Genomic DNA, 11,395 nt, shown 5'->3' with positions numbered 1-11,395 from the left:
TACTACAAAAGTTAATACATAATAAAAGAAAATGAATTTGACCACTTAAACATGATGAGAAACCCTAATCTTGATTAATGGACATAAATTTAAAAAGCGTCTCAATAACCTTTTCTTCTACCAAGCATGTCATTCTAGTAACCTGGTATGAATGAATAGATAAAAGTTGTTTTTCTTGTAACCTTAAAATCTACATATCTAACTTTTCAAAAATTCCCCAAAATCTAACTTTTCCAATAATAAAAAAAGTATAGGTTGATTTTAAATTTAATTTTGTACAATATATTTTTCAATTTAATTAATTATAAACTCCAAAAAATAAAACCGAAACATTAACGATATTGATTGTTAAATGGAAAAGGAAGTTGTCACCCAGAAATAATATGCACAACATAATTTTTTTTATAAGCACAGTATTTGTCATTGCATATATTTAAATTTGTAATAATATAAGAATATTTAAGATGTTAGTATTTACTAAATAAAACTACATATTTTTAAAAATATTTAATGCAGTCTCTATAAACAATATTAAATAAATTGAAATATCAATAAAAAGAAGTTATAAGAAAAGAAAAATATTTATTAAATTATTGAAACAACACTAATCAGTAGCCTTTCAATTATTTTATTGCACCATGATGGTCAACGAAAATTACTTGGTTAACGAAATATGTAACACGTAGATTATGATGCATGTCAATTAACTTTTCGAATTTGTGTGACAAAATTAACAAATTACTTAATCAAATCTAAAACGTAATATCATCAACCCTGTTGAGCAAACCATTAAACTTTATTTGAATGAAGTTTATTTTATAAAATATACTTTTAGCTAACCCTAATTTTATAATGAAATCGTTTATGTTTAAAATATTATATTTAAAAAGTAATCCTATAATAAAAAAAATTTAGGGCAATAGTAATAATATTCTTCCTTCAAATTCAATTATTTATATATTCACTTTAAATTATTATGAATTGATAAAAGAAATTTAAATAGATTTTGTTAAATATCATGTTTACGGATGTCATTGTGTGCAAATTTTTATAGCTTTAAAAAAAAGTTTAAAATTCAACGTTTAAGTTTTTGGTAACATTAAAAAATCATTGTCAGAAAAAATTAGTATTCAATATCTGTTAACTATTCCTGTTATATTACTTAACTTTTAGTTGAGTATGTATTTTTTTTGTTTGCACTTTCTATAATTAATGTTTTTTAAGCAAAACGAGATTTATAATAATAAATTATACCCATTAGAAACTTAATCTTTTTACTGATAAACTATTTTTTTAATTTGGTTTTGTCCAGAGTTTTTCCTTTTTACATTTTTAGGCATAGTCCTGTCTAGAATATCTCAACAACATCTTAAAATTATTATAAAAGTAAACACTATATGAAACAGCTATTTTATGAATAACATAAAATAGTTAAACAATATGTATTGTTTTGCATTTGAGAGTGGTATGTCGATAAATATATATCTTATGATTAGATGCTTTTTAACGTTATTTATTATTTAGTTGCACCTGATATTAGTTTCACTTTGTTTATCAATAAATAAACTTTAAATTTACTTTAATTTTATAAAATCAGTTTATAAGTAAAATATCCATTCATGAATTACAAAATATCATAATCTTTAATCAGATTTTTAAAATTATTATATAAATTTATATAAGTATAAGAGAATTATTATGCAATAATTTTTTATTTATATTTTGTTCTATTATTTTTTTCAACAATAAATAAATAATTAAAATACTTTAGGATGTCTTAACCCTTTTACACTAAAAAAATCTTTTACCAACTTTCTATACTCAAATTTAATATTAAACAGCCAAATAAACATCATAGAGTAGTTCATCCTAACAACATCCCAACAAAAATACATATTTTTTTAAAGCTCCTATTATACATATCACGTTTAATTTATTTAGAAATAGAATAATAATATTTATCTTACCTATTAATAACGTAACTAAAACTGGTATGAAAAAAATTATGCTAAAAAATTTAAATGTTATTGGATACTTTAAGATTGAATAACACTAATTAAATTCAAATTAAAATGTATATATTAATTGTAAATATAGTTTTTTTTTACTTCCTCGAATGAGAGGAAAAAAATACCTATCGAGAAAAAAAGTTAAGATGGAAAACTAATCTATTTCGTTGTTATATGAGATAATATCTGTCTAATAAATGAAATATCAAACCATAAGTATTTGTGGCGCAGTAATTAATTTGATTTTATTTCAATAAAATTGTTATTAAAATAAGAGCAATGATATATGACAATCACATCTTTTTATACCACCACCTTATAACTTTCAATATTATTATTTTAATATATTTTATATTATTTAATTATAATTTTATTCTTTATTATATATTTATTTATAAATTTATCACATCAAAATTGTATACAATTTCACACTATTATTTTTCTTAAAATAATTAAGTATACAATTATCCTCCTGTATTAAATAAATAAATAATATATTCGTACACACATGGTGGCATGAGCATCTTTATCACAAATTTTAATGTGATGAATGCAAATCAATAGTCAACATTACCACTGATGGGATTGTGCATGTAATAACAAATAAAGTAATTTTTTAATACCATTATTAAATTTTATACATTTCAGACAAACATTCCTTAAACCGCATTTTAATGTTCCCAACAAATTAATCACATCTCTTGTTATTCATTCACGTAAATTGTTGAAAAATAAAATATTATTTATAAACAAAGAACATAGTAAAATAAATTGGAAACATAAAACAATAAAAAAATAAAAAGGAATTACGTAATTAAGAAATCTGGAATAAATAAAAAAATAAAACTTTTTAAAAAGTGAAAAAGAATATAAGTAATAGACATATAGTTTAGCTAGGGTGGGGTTTATCTTTCTTAGCACATACCCTATTCCCAAATCTTGCTTGTAGGTGCGGTGTCGTTTATCGGTAACACACATCACACAAGCTCCTTTCTTTTTTCCTCCACTTTCCACACTTTTTGCTATTTTTTTTCTCCTTTTATGTATCCATTTTAAAAAATATATATATTTTGATAATTTAAAGAGTTGTATATAATTTTTTATATAATAGTTTTAATATAATAAAAAATAAATTTATAATTAAATGATATAAAATCGATTAAAATAATAATATTGAAAGTTATAAAATGAATTAGGAAATGTTCGTGTCACACATGATGGGAAAAACGTATTCGGAATCAACATACATAATCACTAATCAACTGTAGAAAATAAACAACACAGAATTTAACGTGGTTCGATCGCCAACTGCAACCTACACCCACACACGGGCAATTCTGTTACACCAATTATAAGTACAATTATCTCTTTAAATAGAGATTATAAAAGGGACACAATGATTAAGTTTACTCACTAAACATGGTGTCTAGTCAACTCAACCTAATTGATCATGGCCTCATACCCAACAATACACGTAACTACGATACTCATAAGATACTCATAAACCCAAAAAAAAATTGATTTCTGACAATTCTAACATGATTTTAACACAATTTTAAAAGTGATAAATACATTAATTTTCTAAAAAAACTAAATTTATTGTGTAAATTTTTATTATGATTATAAAAATAAAGAACAATTTTTTTTGAATAAGTCATAAGAAACATATTTTTGTTAAAAAAAATAGAACATATTTATACACATAAATCTTTATTGTCAAATTATATAATTCATAATTATATCATATATAGATTTGTGTCCCATGTCCTAATTTTAAAGATTATACGTATCTTCGTGTTCGTATCAATGTCTTTGTGAAATAATAAATAAGTTTATTTTATTGTTTTTTTAATTACAAGCAAACAAATTTATTTGAGCATAACTAAAATATCTTTGTGGAATAGTGATTAATATAATACTTTAATTATTTAAATAAAAATTCCGACCAAATAAGTTTAGTATATTGCATTTTACATAAATTTATATGGTGGATTCCCCCTCCAAATGAATGTCTTTTTAGTAGTACACGTTTTACTTTTCCCTTCAACTTTTTTTATCATCTCTATATCGTGTGCGTATGTATTATTAAAAAAAGAAGACATTGACCTCACTTTTTCGTCATTTATGTATGTCCTTCTTTAACCTGTGTTTTTATTATTTCAGCAATCACATTTCTCATCAATATTAGCCAAAACTCATTTCATACCAAAGAGTGCACGCAACTTAGTGAGCATTAAAGTTTCTAAGTCAAATACATCTTCTATTATTAACAACAACAAATAAATGGCCAAAGATATTGTTATAAAATAATTGCTATTTTTTTCCTTAAAAGTGGGATATTTTTGTATCATCTTCATCCCTCAAAAATAACTCACTCCTCTTGTTTTTCTATTCACACTATGAAAATTTAACTTCTATATTATATAATCAAAAGACTAGATTTATTAGTCATTTGTATCGTAACTTGTAACTAAAAGTTGCAATTTAAACACGTGACTAAAAGAAATTGCTAATAATCTACTAGTATAACTTTTTATAATTCAAATTACTCATTTGAATGTTAATATCAGATATCTTGTTTTGTCATCTTTTTTTTCACATAATCTGTTAATATTAAATTTGTTAGGATTTTTAAGTGTGAGTTTATTCACACGTTGAGTAAAAATGTGTCTAAAGTTATTTTAAGGTTTTGAACTAAAACTAGTGTCTTATTTTTATATAAAATGATTATAATTTAATGGTGTTGAATCATTTTGATTATTCTTTTAAAGGAAATATCTAAAATCCAATAAAGATGATGTTCTTTATACAATGTCATAATTAAGATATTGTAGTAATAATTATAAATTATTTGTGTAAAATATATTGAAGCTTGGAATGTGTTTTTTGAAACCCAGTATTTATAGTTTAAAATTTTGAAAAGAGTGTGCTTTTTAAAATTAAATCCGTATAAAAAAATCCTCATCAGATTCCTGATCACATGCTTCAGAATTCCCTTTAAAATTAGTATCATTATTATGCCTCTTGAAGATGATCCCAAGACAGTTTAGTTAACACTAAACAACAATATGAACATATAAATAAATTTATAGGTTAATAGGATGCCCCAAAAGCTAGCGGTTCCCTAGTCCTACCTTCCTTTCTAAATTTAAAAACAACCCTACAATGGAGAGAGAAAAAGGTAAAATGCAATTTCAATATCTTAACAAGTTTGTTATTTTCTTAGGCTAGAAATAAAAGAAGCACACGGACTAGATGATATTGTGATATGCATCATTTCAATTCTACTATCTCTTTTTTCCTTTCTTTTTGTATTTAGGTGTTATGATTAGGTTGGCGCAATTGATGAAAGAATGATGTATTTTTGTTAACGTCTCAATCTCAACATTTAAGATATCATCTGTATTAAAGATTGGTGTTTCGTTATAGTGTTATTTTTAAAAGATATTTCGGTAAAATGAAGAAAAAATGAGTATATAAACTACCGTTTACTTCAACTCATGAACAATATGAAACTATATCGATAATATCGGAAAAAAATCATGAACAGTATATACTTAGATTTAATTTATTAAAATATTTTAGAAGTGAATTAATATCTCTTAATTTAATTTCGTCATTACAAGTTAAAAGATTTAAATGGGAAGTCTTCGTTTATTTAAAAGTTACGTTTATTTAAAATTTAAGCAAGACCGACACAAATTAATAATTATATTTAAAACCTCTGTACAAAGCACGTAAGTTTCGATATAATCCAAAATTAATAATGAGTAATTTTCCAATCCTAGATTACCAACCAATTCAATTCTCAATTTGATCCACTAACACTCTAAGTTTTGATCTTTTTATCCTCTTTTCATATACACTTAATAACATTAAAATCCAATGTATATAGCTTCAAATCATGACTTAAGAAGGAAGTTACATCAAAGCAAATAAAATTTTAAAATTAGTTTAGACTTTCAATTTCATGCACCATTTTCACCTCTTTCCGTAAGCGTTCGGAGCATTCCAATTTGATGTTTATACGGTTTACACAATATATGCACATGAAAAAAAGTTATTAAAATCTGAAAGTTAGTCTCACATTAGATTACTTTTTTCTCTCGTTTCTAGGTTAAAATTATATAGAGAAAAAATATATCACTGTTAGACAAATATTAAATAAAAATTAATTTTAAAATAAAAAATAATTAATTATTATATTAATTCAATTAGATACTATTTTATAGATAAAAAATATTAATATCTAAATTAATTCTTATTATTAATAAATAATTTATAAATTGATATCTAATTAGTTATTATTAATTGTATAAATTATAAATTTTAAAATTAAAATTTTGATAGCTAATTAGATACTAATCTAGAAATTCATATTGAGAGAGTGCATGAGAATTATAAATTATTTTTTCTATTTCTATAAATTTTTATTTTGAGTTTTTTTTTTTAAGTTTTTCTTTAATTTTGTGCTTTTTACATGAGATAGCTTAATTGATATCTTGGAAATGTCAAATTCTTCCCAAGCTAGCGGTATTTTTTTATCTTCCTTTTTTTAATATTTGTTAATATTTTATTACATTATTTTTTGTATTATTTTGTTCTACGCTAAACATTTCATTTTTAGGAAATATTTGTATTTTGTCTGAAATATATAATTGATGTTTTGTAATTAAATTGGATGAGTTAAAATAATATTTAGAGTAGTTATAGAACACGATCTCTCTCTATTGGTTAGTTTTAAACGATAGGAAAGACAAACAAAAAAATGTAAGCAGGTACTAGAACAATCTCTTTTATATAATTGATTAAAAATAAATAATTCTTAATTTTCACTAATGCATCTGATCACATTTTTTTAACTCAATTATGGTTCAAATGAATAACATGTTTGTACCTAATTTATTTGTTTTGTTCCTTTTCCTTTTTGTTTTGTTCATTTTCTCCCTTTATATGTAAGTTGAGACAATAGAAAAAATGTTCCCAATGAGCAATAAAATAAGATTACGGAAGATGTGATTGAAGAATTCCGTTAATACTTTAAATACAAATTCCAATGCCCTGTGCTTTATGTTTTCTTACACTTCTTTTGTCTTTTCCTGAATCTCCTGGAAAATAATTCACACTCTCTATTTTTTAATTCCACCCTTCATCATTACATCCATCAACAATCTTCATTTTCCTCGTTGCTTTTTCTCTACCCTCTCATCTCTAAACTCAAACTCATCAATGACAAAACCAAGTCAAACACTCAGGAATTAATTAATTAGTCTTATTTTAACTAATATTTTCTCACACTACACTAATACACTAATATCATTGTTGTAGTGTTAATGGACCGAGTTGATATTAAGAGAGAGGTTCCTTTGGAAATTATAAAAGTTGGCTCTTCTCAGTTTTATTTTAACTGTAGTGTTATGAATTGAATCTGATGTTTGTTTAGAGATTGTTGAAGTTAGTTTGGCTTTTAGTCTCAATGACTTACATCTGATACTAGAGGACTATAGTGTTATGTGTCGAGTTCGATGAAGTACTGATAGATCACTGATCAATAATATTGTATCAACACATAGATTACACACTATATTAAAAATACACTTATTTTTAATTATATTAAGTATTTTGGACATAAGATCGTCAATAATCTTCTATAGAATTAAAAAAGTATTTTAATTAATTACTTTTATAATGATTCAATAAACTTTTAAGAAAGTATTTTAATATAATTTGTCTAATATGATATATAGATTATATTAAAATCACCAAAAAATAGCAATATCCGTGGCCCCACTCTTACATTTGATAATTACGTGCTGCTATTAATGATTTCAACAAACAATAGAACAAGAGTAAATAGTAAATACCATATAAAGATATTTCAAATTTTGATAAAAGAGTTTTGTGGAACTTAGAAACTAACAAGAAATGAGGCAGTGGAAATTCTCTTATTCAGACGCAAACCTTTTGTGGAATGATTGATAGCTTCGTCTAGTTGCAGGGGTTTGGTGGCCATAACATTTTTTTTTAATTATTTCTCACAATCGTTTTCAAGATAGAAGAAAATAGAATCCAGAATTTGATCTTAAGAATTAAGATATCTCAGAAGTTGAATCAATGGGTCAACTCAGTGTCTCAGGCATTGATCAAAATTCTAAACAATTATAAAAATAGAATCAGATGTACTGTTCAAACCTACTACTGTCTAACCAAAAGTTCTGAAAAGGATAGTTTCGACACTGATTGATTCACAATAATCAACAATTTCATTTAATAATATTCCCTAAAATATGTCCCATTATTTATGGAAGGTTAATCCCTTACCACAAAATCTTAGGTTTCTCACCATTATATTGTTTTGTTTTTTAAATATAATGACAGATAATTGTTATTATTTAACTAATAGATGTTAAATTTTTGAAAATTTATATATATATATATATATATATATTTTATCAGTAATAAAAAATCATTAAATGGAAACCATTTCGGAGTAGTCCAACTTTTATAAGCTCACATAAAATTTAACTTCTATCTCGACACCCAAAATCACCGGACAAATGACCAACCAAACCAAGCGCTAATTAGCTTTACCGAATCAGCCATATACAGGCCAAAGGATCCAGAACCTAACAGGGGTAGGAAAAATAAACTTCGTGGTACTTTGTAACAATCCAAGACCACACCTTTACTTGCGCCGAGACAAAAACTTCTAACACATTTGTCACTCCTCCATTAAAGACGACTGAGTTCCTATGCTTCCAAATTTCACTCACAATTTCAACCGAAATTGTTCCTCAAAAATATATATATATATATATATATATATATATATATATATATATTAATAACAGTAGTAATGGGTGAGAATGTTATAATAGGAGGCTTAATCCTAAAGTAAAGTTAAAGATGAAAAGAGTCTCACAGGTGACTTCTAATTAAAGGGATGTCTTTGGGAAGATTTTGAGTTTATACTGATATGATAATGCCCATGCAGCAAAAGAAAGGGAAAACGTGTTAAAATTATTATGTTTATAAATTATTACACTTCAAATGAAATCATGAATATTTTTTTATTTTGATTAAATTATCATCTGCGGGGTTTACTTGTCTCAATTTATTAATTAATTTTTAATTTACAATTAAAAGATGCATATTTTTTTATACACTCACTGTAATGTAACCCAATAGGGTGTTTTTATTTTTCTTCCAAGTTATTAAGACAAGACTTTTAATCTAATTAGAAAAATTATTCCAATTCCCTCAGTTGAGATACCTTAAGTGAAATCTATCTATTAAACCAATTTATTAAATTCGTTAAACGCATTAAAATCAGTCCAACATATAAAATTCGGATGAATCATTAGAATCAGACTTTTTTTTAAAAATCTTTCAAAAACCAATTTCAATTTCAAACTAGCTAATTCAATTATTCCAACAAGTTTAAAAATGCATGAAATAACATACATAAAATATAGTTGGCATCGTGATACTAATATCATTTAATATAATCATGTTAAACCCAAATTCAAATGTAAAACCAATAAAAACACCAACAATACCAAAATCAATTCAATTACCTCTAAATACTGTAATACTGTATTAACAACTTAAAAATATTTATGCATCATAATTCAGAATGGAATATTAATTAACTTTCTTGACCTCATTATTATTTGTAGTTAAAGCAATACGTAAAAGAGAGACAAATACTCTCAAAGATATGATATTTTGTTAAAAAATATGAAAAAAAAATAAAGAAATGAAGAGAGAAATTCGGAGGAAAGTTAGAGAGAGGAAACATAGAATGAGAATAAGAAAGAAGAAAACAAAAAGAGAATGGGCCAAGGCCCATGGACTCTTACATTTATACCCAAAAAGTATATTATTAAAGATAAAAAAAAAAATTGTTTTTATCGTAAAAAAAGTTCATATTTTTCACTCTGTTACCATTACTTTAAATATTCTCATAAATAATATGAAATAAATTAATTAAGTGGTCCTGTATTTTATTTCATTTAATGTTTCACGTGTCTAGCGTAATTCTAAAAAAATATTATTTATACTTCAATGATTCCATGCCAACCCATAGTAATTGAATCACACGCTCTACAATAATGGCATCTAGATTATAAAAATATCAATAAAGCTTTGTCTAATTAAAATTAACAAGGATTAGATTGGTCTTCTACAAATACAAAAGTTATAGTTTTGTTAGTAATGTACCTCGTGAAAATCTTGTTAAGTATATTTGCACGTGTTTATTATTAACTCGTGCGAGGCATTACCCAACCTTAATTTGTTTCAGATTCAATTTATTTTAATTTATTTAAATTGTAGTATTATAGACCGAACCTAATATTGTATAAGTTAGAATAAAATAATTTTTAGTTTTTTATTTATTTATGCTAAGATGAGATATAAATGAATTTTCTGTCGGTATTTATATTTAAAAATATTAATAATGTATTAATAGAAATATAGACCATATAAGATAAATGGAAATTTTTAATATATATCAGATAAAAATAAAATAAAATAACACACTAACTAAAGATATACTTATTATTAACTATTAACTACACTGAATATTTTAATTTAAACTAGAGTTTTCTCTATAACAAATAAAAATATTTTTAATATTTTTTAAAATAAAAAAGGTAGAAAGAGATTGACCTGAAAAAGTAGTTAAGGAGGTGAGATAGGCGGTTTGTGGGCCCGGATTGGCGGTAATAGTCCAGAAAGAGTTCCATACAAAGGGAACTCCTTTCTATTTGGGCTTTTCAATGTTTGACAGTGAGTTAAAGTTTTTGGACACAACTACTCAATCGTAGTGGCGTGGGCCCAATTCCCTGGCCCACTTTGTCTTTTTTCCTATACATATAAAGCAAAAAGACAAAAATTAGACCTCTTTTTTCCCTCTCCTTTTTTAAAGAATAAATCTCCCCCCAAAATCAAAATCGGGTCCATACTCTAATTATTTTTCTTGCTTTTTCCTTTTTTTAATCCTGAATTCACACAGCCACAAATTTTTATTATTTTATCATAGCTTTTAAAACATGCTAATTACTACGTCATGCTCACGTCATTTGTGACATTGACAATCACCCACTTGATATAAAAAATGGAGGAGAAAAAGAAAAAAAATAAAACTTTAAACCATGTTTTTTGTTAAACCTCATCAATAAAAAGGTATACGTGTACGTACGTGTGTTGCATGCACTTTATATATACGTACGTGTGTACCTTTTATACGGTCATTTTGTCTTGCGACTTGGTTTGACTTTAAGAGTTATTAATTGTAAAAGAAAATGCTGAGTTTATTGAATGGAACCACTTTTCTTTCATTAAGGAAAAGCTAATAAACGACAACAAAAGTAGACATTGCA

This window comes from Phaseolus vulgaris, chromosome 2 (genome assembly GCF_000499845.2).
Source record: "Phaseolus vulgaris cultivar G19833 chromosome 2, P. vulgaris v2.0, whole genome shotgun sequence".
Taxonomy (NCBI): domain Eukaryota; kingdom Viridiplantae; phylum Streptophyta; class Magnoliopsida; order Fabales; family Fabaceae; genus Phaseolus; species Phaseolus vulgaris.
Note: the sequence above shows the minus strand (reverse complement) of the source record.